Source organism: Lactuca sativa, chromosome 6 (assembly GCF_002870075.4).
Source record: "Lactuca sativa cultivar Salinas chromosome 6, Lsat_Salinas_v11, whole genome shotgun sequence".
Taxonomy (NCBI): Eukaryota; Viridiplantae; Streptophyta; class Magnoliopsida; order Asterales; family Asteraceae; genus Lactuca; species Lactuca sativa.
In genome coordinates, this window is record NC_056628.2 from 104,379,723 (window position 1) to 104,394,590 (window position 14,868).

The following is a 14,868-nucleotide window of genomic DNA, read 5'->3' on the forward strand; positions in this document are numbered from 1 at the left end:
CGGCATACATCGACTCCGGGATAGAGCCAATGAATGAGAATTTTGATGCATCGGATATGATGATCTTCTTGGTATGAAACGTACCAATAGACGACATCGGTGCACCGTCGGCTGTTGGAACGTTAAACTTGTCCATGGCCCATCTTGTGATCAGAATCCAGAACCGGGCCAACGACACCTCAGAGTGTCGGGAAGAGGAAGAGAGGCTCTGAATCAGTTGTTGCCAAAGGACAAACCCATAGTCCAAGTTTATCCCATTGAATACCCCATACATTATCGAGAGGAAAAGACGACTTGCACCGTCAGATCCTGAGCTCCTCTCTGACAGCCCCTTGAAGAGAACTGTAAATAACCCATTCCACTGGGGCGGTAGGCAGGCCTTCTTGAACTTGGCGACGGAGGTGAGAACTTCCGTGTAGCCCATGTTGTAAAACATGTTGTACAACATCCCAACCGGAATCGTCTCCGGATGAACTCGCGACGGGTCAGCAGCAAACCCTAACATAGTGCAGAAACGGGGGCGAGAAATCGATGTCTTGTGTTCTGCCACTTCGAAGAATACCCTGTCGACGGCCTTGTCGTAGTAAGCCGTCGCGTAGACCTGAGATAAGGCCACCATTGGCACCGTTTCAATTCGTGACAGTGCAGGAGCAAGCTGGGAGTACTTAAGACATTCGATGATCGGCGACATATAGGAATCATACGCCAGTGGATTGAGATCAATCACCAGGCATTGCTGAGGACGGATTGGAAGAATCTGAGAAGTAGCATGGACGGAAGAAGATTCAGCCATTGTTGCAGGTTTGGAGAAGAAGATGAACAGTGAAGTACTTTGGAGGTTTTTTTCTCTTTAGAAAATCCGGAAGCAGTAAAAAGGTAAATATTGTTGTAGACGCCCTTTTATAGTGAGGAATTGGAGAGAGAAAAATCGTTTGATATCTTTTATGCGATGATCATGCAGGAGAGAGAGTGTCAGATTCCTAGGATCACGCTACCCAACAAGCGCCGTTTCAGAGAGAGAAACCGTTTCCATTTCCACACGCGCGTTTAATGCCAGAGAGATGACGCTTGATAATCGCACACGCGTCCATAAATGTCAGTAAAAGCGCGGCTGTTTTACCTTCACACGCGCCCACTTTTTACTGTCGTTTGAAATTCAATCCTTTTAATCTCCCGCTGAGTTAGCAACCTTTCGTCTTATCCCTTTTTAAACGCCATTTTTTGAATTAAATTGCCACGTGGATTGTTTTTGACCACAGCTCCATTATTAACCATCCAATAATAATCCAGCCTGTAAAATAATTAGTAACGGAATTTTTGAAAATTTTGGATTTTCGTGCAAAGAGTGTAAAAGAAAAGGAAATAAAGCAACTATTTGTAGGATATTCTGTGATGTCAATAATGACACGAAACTGATGATCCCGGGCACGAATCTCTTCCTTCAAGGTCAAGAGAGACCTCAAAGTGTTAGTGTGGAATCCCGTTGAATGTCGATCAAACATTTATTAAGAAATGTTGAAAGGCTTCTTTTAATTAGGCTAATTAAGGGTGGTTTCGCTTTGATTCAACAATTCAATTCTTGATATAAGAACGAATGTGAACAAAGTACTTGTGAGACCAGTGTAGTCTGTTGAACAAGTAGGTTGGAGTTGATTTTGTACTGGCTTTGATTAAAATGAAATCTCAGATAAAATTTTAAAACTGGATCCCTTGGGAAGAAATGTTATGGTGTGTAACAATTTCATTGGGATCATGCAAAAGGAAAAAAAATTGAGATTCCATGAAGGTGCATTCGTGAATTCATTGGTGAAAACTTGATCAAGTTAATTGGTCACCGTCAATTTGTTGGTGTTGAATTTTGGGTTTCACTTAGCTCGTAGTGGCACGAAACTAAGATCATAAACACAGATGTTGTGTAACCATAAACCTCAGTGGTAGTTTCTGAGAGTCTCAAGGGTTACAGTGATGAGACGAATGTAATGGAGAAGTGTAGTGGGGATGGTGAAAGAAAACATAGTACCTCTGCTGCGAAAATAAGGACCAAGCAGGAGACTCTGAACTCATGTGAGAAGAGAGTGAGGTAGCTCACGATTAGAATAAATGAGTTAGCCTTATTGGGAAGACAAGGTTTGTGTTTACCAGGTCATGAAGGCTATTATTCAAAATCTTATGAGGCTTGGGACACATACAGCAGCATGCTTCTAGGGACACTTAAGTAAGCCATCAAATATATTCCCATAAACAAATGAGCACACGAAAAGAAAAAAATATTTTTGGAGTTTTGATATTTAAAAAGATAAAAAAATAAGACTTAAAAAAAAATATAAAAGAGTGAAAAGAAAAAAAATACGATAAATAAAAAAAACTTTGGAAAAATTGAAAAACCGAACCCGAACGTTCGGTTGGTTTCGGTTGGGAAAAAGTTGAAAAACCGAACCCGAGCGTTCGGTTGGTTTCGGTTCAGGAAAATTTTGAAAAACTGAACCCGAACCTTCGGTTGGTTTCGGTTCAGGAAAATTTTGAAAAACCGAACCCGAACCTTCTGGAGGTTTCGGTTTTGGAAAATTTTTAAGAAACCAAGGAGTTTAGATATGCAATTTGGAAAAAACTTTTTACACAAAGAAAAACAAATTTTGCACAAGAAATATACAGCACAGAAAAACTACCTTTGAAGTAATGAGCGAGTGAGATGGTTGAACCGAACCCGAACGTTCGGTTGGTTTCGCTTCTTACGTTTGAGGTTGAGAGGTAGTGTGAGGTACTGACTCTGATTCCATCATTCCTAGCCCTTGCAATATTTTATTGAACGACGCTTCTAGAAGAGCTTTGGTAAAGACGTCAGCCAGTTGATCAGTGGTTCTTACGAAGTGAACTTCGACATTTCCATCTTCCACATGATCTTTGATGAAGTGATATCTTAGTGCTATGTGTTTGGTTTTAGAGTGTTGCACTGGGTTATGACAGATCCTAATTGCACTTTCAGAGTCACAATATAGAGGGATCTTCTTCATATTGAGTCCATAGTCTCGAAGTTGACTCTGGATCCAAATCACTTGGGATGTGCAGGATGCAGCGACAATGTATTCCGCTTCGGCAGTAGACAGAGACACACATGTTTGTTTCTTGGATTGCCAGCTGACCAATTTCCCATCGAGAAATTGACAGCCACCAGTTGTGCTTTTACGGTCGAGTCCACATCCTCCAAGGTCAGCATCAGAATAGGCTTGAACGAAGAAGCCTGAATTGGATGGATACCATAGACCTAAGGAGGCGGTTCGCTTGAGATAGCGTAGGATGTTCTTCACTGCCAGCATGTGAGGTTCGCGTGGGTTAGCCTGAAATCGAGCACAATAACACACAGAAAACATGATATCAGGCCGGCTAGCAGTTAGATACATCAATGAGCCTATCATTTGACGATAGAGGGTGATATCGACAGCCGGTTTATCTAGTGAAGGGGTAAGTTTGGTGCCGAATGCCATTGGGACTTTGACTTTTGAGTCTCCCATCATTCCAAACTTCGCTAGGAGAGTCTTCGTGTAAGCTTCCTGATTGATAAAGATGCCTTCGGGTCCCTGTCTTATATTTAAACCAAGGAAAAAATAATAGGACCCATTGAGCTCATTTCAAACTTAGTCTCCATCAACTTTCTGAATTCAGCTGTTAAGCTGGGATTTGTAGAGCCAAAGATGATGTCATCGACATAAATTTGAACTATCATAAGGTGGTTACCTTCCTTTTTGCGAAAGAAGGTTGGGTCAACCGAACCTTGTTTGAATTTAGACATCTTTAAAAATTTTGTAAGCGTTTCATACCAGGCTCTCGGAGCTTGTTTGAGGCCGTACACAGCTTTATCCAGAATATAGCAATGATTTGGATACTTTTCGTTCACGAACCCAGGAGGTTGTTCCACATACACAGTTTCTTCGAGTTCTCCATTGAGAAATGCACATTTAACGTCCATTTGAAAAACCTCAAAGTTTTTGTGAGCAGCATAGGCCAGAAATATTCGAACAGGTTCTAGCCTAGCTACTGGAGCGAACGTCTCTTCATAATCTATCCCTTCCTCCTGACGGTATCCTTTGACCACCAGGCGAGCCTTGTTCCTTATAACATTACCTTCCTTATCCATTTTGTTCCTAAAGACCCATTTGAGACCAACAACCGAAGCATCCGGAGGAGTTGGAATGAGGCGCCAGACTTTGTTCCTTTCAAACTCGTTCAGTTCGTCTTGCATTGTTTGAACCCAATCAGAGTGATCGAGGGCAGTGTTCACTGTCTTCGGTTCAACTTTTGATACGAATGAGTTAAACATACAAAACTCAACCTTTGAAAATAAGGATGTCTGTTTTGCCTTCAGTTGAGATCGGGTCAGAACCTTTTCAGATACATCACCAACTACTTGAGAGATAGGATGATCTCTGGTCCATTTTGTAAGAGGAGGGTAATTCGGATCGAACGTTGGATCTAGTTCAGCGTTGATCATCTCTTCTGGCTCAGATTGGCTATCGTAATTAAGCGTCATATCATCATGCTCCCCCTCGATTAATGAGTCTTGAGAAACATGAGGTTCAGGGGTTTCTTGTGGTGCTGGATTTTCAGGCGTTGAAGCACCTTCGTTTGGAGGGACATCTTCGGTTGGAGAGGCACCTTCGGTTGAAGAAGTAGAGCTTGGCTCCCCCTCGACTTGAGTACTTGGCTCCCCCTCGACTGAAGCATTGTTGGTTGGAGATTCATCAGTGGGCGATTCTCCTTCATGCATTCTTCTTGCAGCATCTTCGACAATCTGCTTCATATGATCTATTTTGTTGTCAGCTGCACCTGCTTCTGAGAGAGAAGCTTTTTCCGGTTCGTCAAAGAGTTCCAGAAAATTCTCGTACAAATTGGCGATTGAGACTGTGACTTGGCCAGTTTGAGGAAAGATTTCCCTGGCAGTGTCATCTATGGCCTGTAGCTTCTTGACATAGCCATCGTCGAAGGTCACATAGTATGTCTCTTCAATCCTTCTTGAACGTTTGTTTAGGACCCTGTACGCCTTGGATGTGAGTGAGTAACCCAGAAAGATTCCCTCGTCGGCTTTGACATCAAACTTGTTGCGGTGTTCTTTAGAGTTAAAGATGAAACACCTTGAGCCAAACACGTGGAAAAATTTCACATTGGGTTTTCTGTTATTTATTATCTCATAAGGTGTGAGTGTGAATCGCTTGTTGAGATAGGACCTGTTCTGTGTATAACAAGCAGTAGAAATAGCGTCAGCCCAAAAATAAAGAGGTAAGGAAGCGAAACTTAGCATAGTTCGGGCAGCTTCACACAAGGATCGGTTTCGTCTTTCGACTATTCCGTTCTGTTGTGGTGTGTAAGGAGCTGAGAAATTGTGACTAATTCCCTTTTCTGCAAGAAACTCTTCAAACTCCCTGTTCTTGAATTCGAGACCATTGTCGCTCCTGATGTTTCGAACGACCTTCTTGAGCTGGACTTCAATTTGCTTGATAAACACTTTCAGCTTTTGAGTTGCTTCAGATTTGAGCTTTAGAAAGAACACCCAGGTAAATCGTGAGAAGTCATCAATGATAACAAGAATGTACTTGCTACCACCGATGCTTTCGATAGATGAAGGACCACACAAATCGATGTGAAGCAATTCGAGTGGTTCAACAACTTTTGTATTAATTACGGATGGGTGACTTTGACGACTCTGCTTTCCCATTTCGCATGCAGAACATAAATGCTCTCTGTCAAATTTGAGTAATGGAAGACCCCTAACATGACCTCCAGTGACAAGTCGGTTGATATCTTTGAAATTGAGATGAGAGAGTCTTCTATGCCACAATCAGCTTTCGTCGGATTGAGCTTTTGATAGCAGACATATGGCTGGGTTTCCTTTGATGGGTTTCATGTTCAGAGGAAACATTTCACCCTTTCGCTCTGACTTCAGAATCACTTTCTTTGTCTTTTTCTCTATGATTTCAGAACCTTCATCATCGAATGAAACCTTGAGACCTGTACCTCCAACAAGCTGAGATACACTGATGAGGTTGTGTTGAAGTCCTTCCACATAGGCCACCTTCCTTATGGTAAAATCACCATTCGTTATCATCCCATATCCCTTTATGGTGCCGAAAGAGTTATTTCCAAACTTAACGTTGCCACCATTTGTAAGAGATCTGTATTCCCTGAGCTCCTCTTTCCTCCCTGTCATGTGACGCGAGCAGCCACTGTCGATGTACCATTCTTCGTCAAACTGCTCGTCACTGATAACCTGCAAAAGTTAAGCAGATTTAGGAACCCAAAGTTTCTTGGGTCCATGTGAGCTTTTCATGGGAACGGGAATAGTAAGAGAGATGTCAACTAGATATGTTCGTTTTATTAGAGTTGTTTCATCTTTCTTTTTAATGGTAAAGACTTTTATTTTGTTAGGATTGGGTTTGTTCGCTTTGGACTCAGGTTTGGATTTATCGACCTTTTGCTTTCCCTTCTGTTCAGCTGAAGAATGAGGTTTTTGAGAGCATGTGAGATTAGCTTTGGAGTAAGATGGAGATGCATGAGTAGAAGTAGAAGAACGAGAAGGATTAGAGCGAGAGAATTTGGATGGGGAGGACTTCCTGGCTGATGACTCAAGGTGACCCTTTTGCTTTTGATCATTAGAGGGGTTGACCTCCGAGTCTTGTTTTCTTTTGACTTCTGAGCCGAATCTCTGAGTTCGGTTGGAGTTGTTCTGGGAACCGAACCTTCGGTTTCGGTTGAAATCCTTTTCAGAACCGAATCTTTGCTTTCGGTTGGTAGTTTCTTGCAAACCGAACCTTGGCTTTCGGTTGGTGTTTTCTTGCGAACCGAACCTTGGCTTTCGGTTGGTGTTTTCTTGCGAACCGAACCTTGGCTTTCGGTTGGTGTTTTCTTGCGAACCGAACCTTGGCTTTCGGTTGTTGGAACTTTCAGGCTTTCTTACAGGATTGTCTTCATACTTCAGATTTTTGTCTTTGTGTGAATAGTATGCATTCTGTGAGTGCCAGAATTGTTTTCTTTCAGAAAGGTTTTTCCTGTATCTTTGGTTCCTTTCTATCTTCTTATCCCTCATCTGCTTAGGTTGATGATGAACGTTCGCTTTCGTTTTTGTTGTCACCTTGGCTGGTTCCTTTTGAACTTCAGGAGTTTTTCTTTGAGCCGAGGGAGCAGAGGGAATATCTGAAGAAGATTCAGTTTGCCCTGAGGAAGTGGAAGAAGTATCTGATGAAGTTTCACTTTGAGCTGTTGGTGTTGTAGGAATGTCTTCTTTTGCTGAACGATCAACCTCTTGATGAATATCTTTTGTACCACTGGTGCTTGGTTCACTGAAATTATCAGGCTTGTTCAAGGGTTCAGGTATGTATCTCCCTTTTCTCATCCAGGAGGTTCTTTCAGATAGGCCAACAGTTTCGTTTCCATTATCAATAGGAGCTTCCCAGAAGTACTCATCACAACCATCAGCATTGTCTTCGTTAACAATAGCTGTGAGTTCAGCTGTTTGATGTTCGGTTACTCCAGTCACCTTGTACACCTGATTCGGAGTGGTCCTGACCTTTTGATACACAACAGCTTTTTCTACTAATTTCGGGGACTTTTGTTGGGACAATCTAGCGAATTCCACAAAATTTTCAGAAATAAGATTTTTGTGGTTTTCAGTTTCGCTTTTAACAAATTCTGAGCAGTCAACCGTATCCTCTACAGAAATTTCACTCATGTTTTCGTCCTCGTTGAGCTTAGATGCATTTTCAACATCGATTTTATTTTCTGAGCTTACGTTGGCGTTTAGAGAGTCAAATTTTTGCATGGTTTCGGTTCTCAGTTTAAGTCTGTCATTTTCGTCCAAAAGATTTTTGAGCATGTCCTTGTGGTCTTTGGATTTGATGAAGGACTCAATTTTGTCCAGTCCATACATATAGGTTGGGTTGACATCATCAGACGATATCACACTCTCACAATTGTAGGCTTCGGCATCGATTTCATCCTCCTTAAACTCTAGGAAGGGCAAAATCATGCGATGGATCTTTTGGCCTATTTCACAGTCTAAGTGAAGTTGAGTAATATTGGAATATAAGCGTTTAGCAATTAAACAAAAAACATTTCGTTGTTTTAACAATTTTAAATTGTCTCTCTGCAAATAAATGTTTTCGTCTTTGACTTTAACTAATTCCGACTCTTTTAACTCAATCCACATTCGCCGCTCCTTACTCTTCGACGCCACCCTGCTTAATTGATCAGTCAGGTTAGAATTGGTGACTCGAGTTTGAGTTAAGCTACTCTCTAAATGAGAAATTCTTGTATTAACATTATTTAGTTCTTTCTCATATGAGGATGATGGTACTTTAGATGAAATAAAAACAGATTGTACCTTCTTTATCAGTTCATCGAGCTCATTGAACTGCTGGCTGAGTGGTTTGGCCGTAAAGCACATATCCTCCTGTACCTTCGGTCCATTGCTTCCTCCATCGGTATTGTATCCCCTCATTTGAGATACGCCAGACACCATGAAGCATTTTCCACCACTGCTTTCCTCCTTAGCCATACAAGCCTTTCCATGAGTAGGCTTCCTCACTTCTTCGTCTTCTGAGTCAGTAGACCAAAATTCTGTGCTACCGAACTCATCGTCATTAACCGAACCCTGCACAATAAGAGCATTAATAGAAGGGTTAGCGGTAGACTTCTTCTTTCTCAACTCATCCAATCTTTTCTGCAGCACGACTTCCTCATCCTTTCCATCGTCCTTTTCAGCCATCTTCTTAAGAACACAGTCCTTAGCATAGTGGTTCTTGCCCCCACAGTAGAAACAGCTTACTCCGGAATCGCCATCTGCCTTCGGTTCCTTCTTGGGCTCCTCAGCCTTCGGTTCATTGTTCGCTTTTTCAGAGCTGTAACTCCCCTGCCAGTTTCGGTTTTTGTTGCTGGGGAATCTCTTCTTTATGAACCTCTTAGGATTCGATACCATCATGGCATAATCCTTAGTTGTGAGGTCATACTCTTCCAAGTTGAGCTCTTCATCCTCCATCACGGCTTTACTTTTAGATAGGAGGGCCAACGAACCAAGACTAGAAACAACGTTCTTCTCTTGAACCACAATCTTCTCTTGGGACTTTAGAATACCCACCAGTTTCGCCAAAGAGTATGACTTAAACTGTTCATGGGCTTTGACTGTGGAAACTACTGCTCTCCATTCAGATCTCAGTCCGTTCAAGAAAGTAACCTTTTGTTCGATGAGCTTCCTTTCAATGTCGTGTTTGATCATCTTGCTGAGAAGATGATTGAAGCGATCAAACGTCTGGGTCACCGTTTCTTCGGCCCCTTGCCTGAATTCTCCAAACTCAGATAGAAGCAAGGTTTGGATAGAATGTTCAAGATCTTTGTCTGTGGAATACAGTTCGCGAAGTCTATCCCATACTTCCTTCGCCGTAGTGCATGAGCTGACCAGTCTGAATGTGTTGGACTGAAGGGCGAATCTGATCAACCTTAGTGCCTTAATATTGCACTGGAATTTATCTTTTTCATCTTGCGCAATATTCGTCACGTCCTTAAGCAGATCGTTGTACTCTTTTTGCGTCTTAATGATTCTGGATGTAGCAGAATGAGAAAACGGTCCATTGATGATGGCTTCCCATATGAGAAAACCATTGTCCTCCAATCCAATCACGTAATCTTCAAAATGATGCGCCCATACTTCATAGTCATGGGTGTATAAGATTGGAATCTTTGTTGTCGAACCAATGCTGTTGGAAATATTAATAGGGTTTGATTGCGTCGCGTCCATTATGATCGTAAAAACCTGTTCAAAGATCAGACTTGTAATAAAGCAGATTAGGGCAAAACAATAAATATTAAGATACGTCAATTAAGATGACGGCTCAATAAATATCAATGATTGCGGAAAAGCCTAATGGAAATCTTTTTCACAGAAAAGATGTGTATCGATTACACAGCCTCCTGCTCTGATACCAATTGATGGGATTAAAACAACTTTTAATCTATGAAGATCGATTAGATCTTGAACAAGTATATGAATAAGAAACAGTAAAAACGCAATAATGAGAACAAAACAGCTTGAATCAAACGTGTCGAATGATTAAATAAAATCCTTAGAAGAGCTCGATTAAGAACATCAACTATAAAGGATTAGAAGATTACAAGAACGATTACAGGAAAATACTCTTGATCAATCGCTATATCGTAAAAACTCTGCAATCTTAACCTAATATGCATGCAAGCATTAACTTAAATACTATACATAAAAGGCTCACGGTTAGACAGGCCCAAACCGGAGAATACAAGGCTAAACTAACGAGCCCAAAAGACACAATATCAAAACTATCTTCAACCCAACAGATAGTATTCGTGGAACACCTAATAGTCCAATGAATCTCTAAGACTTTGGTTTATTCTAGTGCGGAAAGCGCATGCTCCTACATAACCCCTCGACTAACACCAAGGCTGGTGTCAAGTCTATAATCTCTTCAGGATCTGGGTCATGAGGCTTAACGCAACTACTTTCGCACTTTGATCGAGTATTCTTGGCTGTGGAGGTTATCCTGTGATTCTTGGTATTCTAGTGTTTACTTCGGAGGATGCAGTCTATCGTCTACAGGGCGACGACGATTTCCTCCATGCGAGGGGGGCGGAGGATCATAGGCACTACTCATCAGTAACGGGTGGACAAAGTGCCTGAGTAGTGTGAACATCTTCTGCAACTACTTTTCCGAAGTTCCTGAGTGTTTCCCGGTCTAGGTCAAATCTAGCGAGTATAGGGTTCCATTACTTGGAACTTTAATCCCTTTACTAACTGAGGGTGTTAGCTACTATGTGGGCTTAACCGGTATGACAACAAATTTCGGATTTGTGGTCATTATAGTAGCTCAACCCGCAGTGGTTCTCTTGACTCCAACTCCTATTTTATGGAATAGGATGAAGGGATTTACTATGAGGTTCGTGGTAGAGCTCATACTTGGCTTAACCACTAATACTTGGTGTATGCAAGCTGTATATAATTGAGGTCGGCAGGATGTTCAGTTGTCCGACTCCACCCCAGACCCACAACCCAATTAGGAACAGGGAGTAGGGAGGAAGCACACATCTTAAATCTTTTTGGTCTCAACTATATACCACCTTTATGCATATACCTGGTTATAGTGGTTAGTCCCATGAGTTCTATCCTCTTGGTTCACGAACCTGATGTGCGAGGTGCGAAGGGTCTTTCTGGGGAATCTACGAAATATGCTTCGGATGGTTATTGTCTTCTGGAGTATCCGCAGTGTCTTTCGCTTTGGTTTCCATCTGACTAAGAGGGGTTGGTCAACAGCGCGTGGTACCCTTCTCTCGGGTACTTCGGAAGGTTTGAGATAAGAGGGACGACTGACGTATTGTATTAGGTTTGATTATTTGTATTATGTTTAGGTTCGGAAGAACCTTTATTTGCCGACATGGCTACGGAGAAAGCTATTTTTACACAACACTAAGGATGTACACATGATTGCACGAAGTCGAACCATGATCAATAGAGTCGTCGAAGTTGGCATACCTCGACATGATATAAAATGAGGATCGATAGAGTCATGCGCCGAACAGGCACACAAGTTCTAGGCGTCTCGGGTTTCGTCCTGTGTATCACTTCCGCGGATACTTGGACCGATAGAGTCGACGCGGAACTATTAAGAGTCCTAAGTGTTTACGAGTAGAGTACCTTTTCATGAATGGATTCTCACGTGACATTTCTATAATTGCCTAACATATACTAGTCATGTATAATTAAGGTGGGGAGGACTGTTGACTGAGCGACTCCGCCCCAAATCCACAACCAAACGAGGAACAGGAAATGAGGCGGCATTCACTCACTCTAGGTCTATCCATCTTAACTATACATGGCCGTAACGTATATGTTTAGCCATTACAGGTTTTACCTGATGATTTTTTTTATAAATTTTATAACAGCGCTGCGACTTTCGCCTTAATGGGGAAGTATTTACATTTGAATTATCCTTTTAATGTTTTCAGTTTAGTTATCTGAGATTGAGAGACGTACCAAAATCTTTCGGGTTCCTTGATGCTTCTCCCTAAGCAGTAGAGTTAGGTTCCTCCTGTGTCCTTGTTGTTTCCTTCAGTTGGGCAATCTCTTTTGAAGTGTCCAATCTCACCACATAGTCGGCAAACTGGATTGGCCGTCACATTGGTGATTGATGCAATACGCTCCACCGAAGTTCTGCATACGCGAGCAGTATGCCCCTTCATGTGGCACCTAGCACAATAGAGTTCCCGACAGGCACCATGATGATGGTAGCTGCACTTGCTGCACTGGGGGAGGTTTCCTAGGTATGGTCTTTTTGAAGTCAGGAGGGAAGGATGGACAGGGGTATTGACTGCCTCAGTTCGTTGCCCTCCGGAAGGTCCTTGAGCCGAGGTACCTCCCTCCTCGATCTTGAGTTTTCTCTTTAGTGGAATCGGTTGAGGTTCTTGGGTGGCTGGGTATGCAGGGGTTGGTTGCTGCTGTCCATCGCTAGGATTGAAAATCCCGATAAGGCTCTTGCTAACATTAGCGTTGTTAGCATTTAGGTGAGCCATGACAGCTGCTACGGCTGCCGAGACTGCAGCTTGGAACGTAGCTTCATCAAATAAGAGAGTAGGTTTCTTGCTTGTGGATTGGTTGCGTTTCTTTGGAGGCATGGTTTTTCCTACACTGAAAGGAATACAAGATAATGAGAGACGATGGCTAACCCTGGACATATCTGTCCTGACTGTATTAGGCATAAATTTTTCCCGTGCCTTGGGTACTGGTTGTCTGAGTGTCGACCTACATCCCTATGATGTAGTCCTGGTGTACAAGGTAGGAGTGTGAGTATCAGAAAAGCCATATGATGCGAGTCGTTCCTACTAAGTTACCTTTATACTGAGAAAGGTTTCACTCTCCGGCATGGAAAGATTTGAGAACAGTTTGGAACGAAGACCGCAGGAAGAAAGGCTCATGAAGACTTATGGCTAAACAACCTGAATAGAGGTGTGGGGATCCGCTCTAATTGTGTAACTGGAAACGAGAAACGACGATTTACCTAACACATAGCGTGAGTAGTGTAACCACTAACTCACTAAATTTGTATTATTTTATGGGTGTATTAGCGTGAAGAACACGAGGAAAAGTCACTTCTCGGGTTCCATGTACTGGCTCCCTCTGTCTGCCTCGTATCTTCGACTGGAACCGGTGTTGGTTTCCTTCGAGTAGTTACCTAGGGTTCTTTTCTCATGAAGACACATTGAATCTCTACTCCACCTTACTTCCGAATCCGTCTCCGGGTGTCATCACTTCATGATGGATGACTGGAAATTTCGGAAGTTTAGGCGAATTTCCCACCGATGTCCCTAAAAAGATATAGGCACTTGGTGAATTCAATAGTCTCAACCCAGTTCATTTATTTCCGAAAAGGAAATCTTCTCAATGAACATCTTCTGGGTCTGCATCAACTCTTCTGTCAAGCACTGAAGTGGATAGGGTTGTCTACAGGGCTCGTGCGAGAATGGAAATGTCTAAAGAATCCTAAGAGATTATTAACATTTCACTGGATGATCCACATCGAGTCCTGCTACGATTACATAGCGTATACAAATCATATATAGCTTAGATCCGATAGGCCTTCGAATATGTGATACTACTCTATATCCACATCCCAACAAGGAAAAGGAAGTAGAGCGAAACCACACATTCATAGCCTATGGGATCCTTATTATATATAACCTTGGGAGTACACTCTCTGTAATTGTAGGTATATCAATAAGGATCTTTTTAGTTCTTCACACAAGGTTAGTTATGGATCCTAAAATACCCCTATGTTATTTTAATTTCTTGTTTGGTTCTTATCTTCTGAATATGGTTCTGGGATTAGTGTGAATCTTTTAATGTTCCAAAATACACCTATAGTGTTTTAACTTTATGTTTGGCTCTAGCATTCCTAGTTGGTAAGTTTCAGACCTGTTGCACACCACTATCACTCCCAAGCACATGTTCATCGCATCTCGAATAAATGTAGTTGACCAGGTTACATTTATTCCAGCTTACGATTACATAACTGCCCAGGTTTTACGGCAATTCTCAACATCCGAAGACTTTTATTATCGTTCTTCTTGTGATACTTGTGTTCGAGTGTTTAGATTCTGGATGTTCTTATACTTTGGTAAAATATGGTTATATTTTAAAGTATACTTCTTGGTCAGAGTGTTTTATCCCTTTGTATTTATAGGTTGTATATCTTTTATGAATTGATATACTTAGCTCACTATAAACAATGCTCTGATACCAATCTGTCACACCCCAAAACCAGAACGGCGGAAACGTTCTGGGGTGGATGAAGTCATGTCAAGTATCACAACACATGCATTATAGTAATCAAAGTACAACAAAACATTGCATTAATAGTAATAGTTTTACATGGTTTACATTACCATACATCAAAGTAATACAAGTAAATATAGTAAGTACAACATGATACTAAGCTATCTTCATCAACAGCTCCAGGGATGTACCTGTCTAATGCTGACCTGAGAATACAAGTTATTTGAAAAGCGAGCATCAACATTTTTTACAAATGCTGGTGAGTTCATAAGTATTTAGTGGCATTTTATCCAAATAACTTAATAAAAGTGGTAGTTTCAGAGTATCCATTACATTAGTGTCTTTTCCAGAAAATCCTATATTTTCTTTAATAAAAGTAGTCTTCTACCAAGACTGGACGGAGTTATGTGGTAAAAAGTAGTTTTCCCTTAATCGCTATCATTATCAAAATACAGAATTTGATTATTGAAGAAAGCAAGAGGAATCAGGGAAAATCACATATGCCTCAGCAGTGAGGACTGCTGACTAAGGCA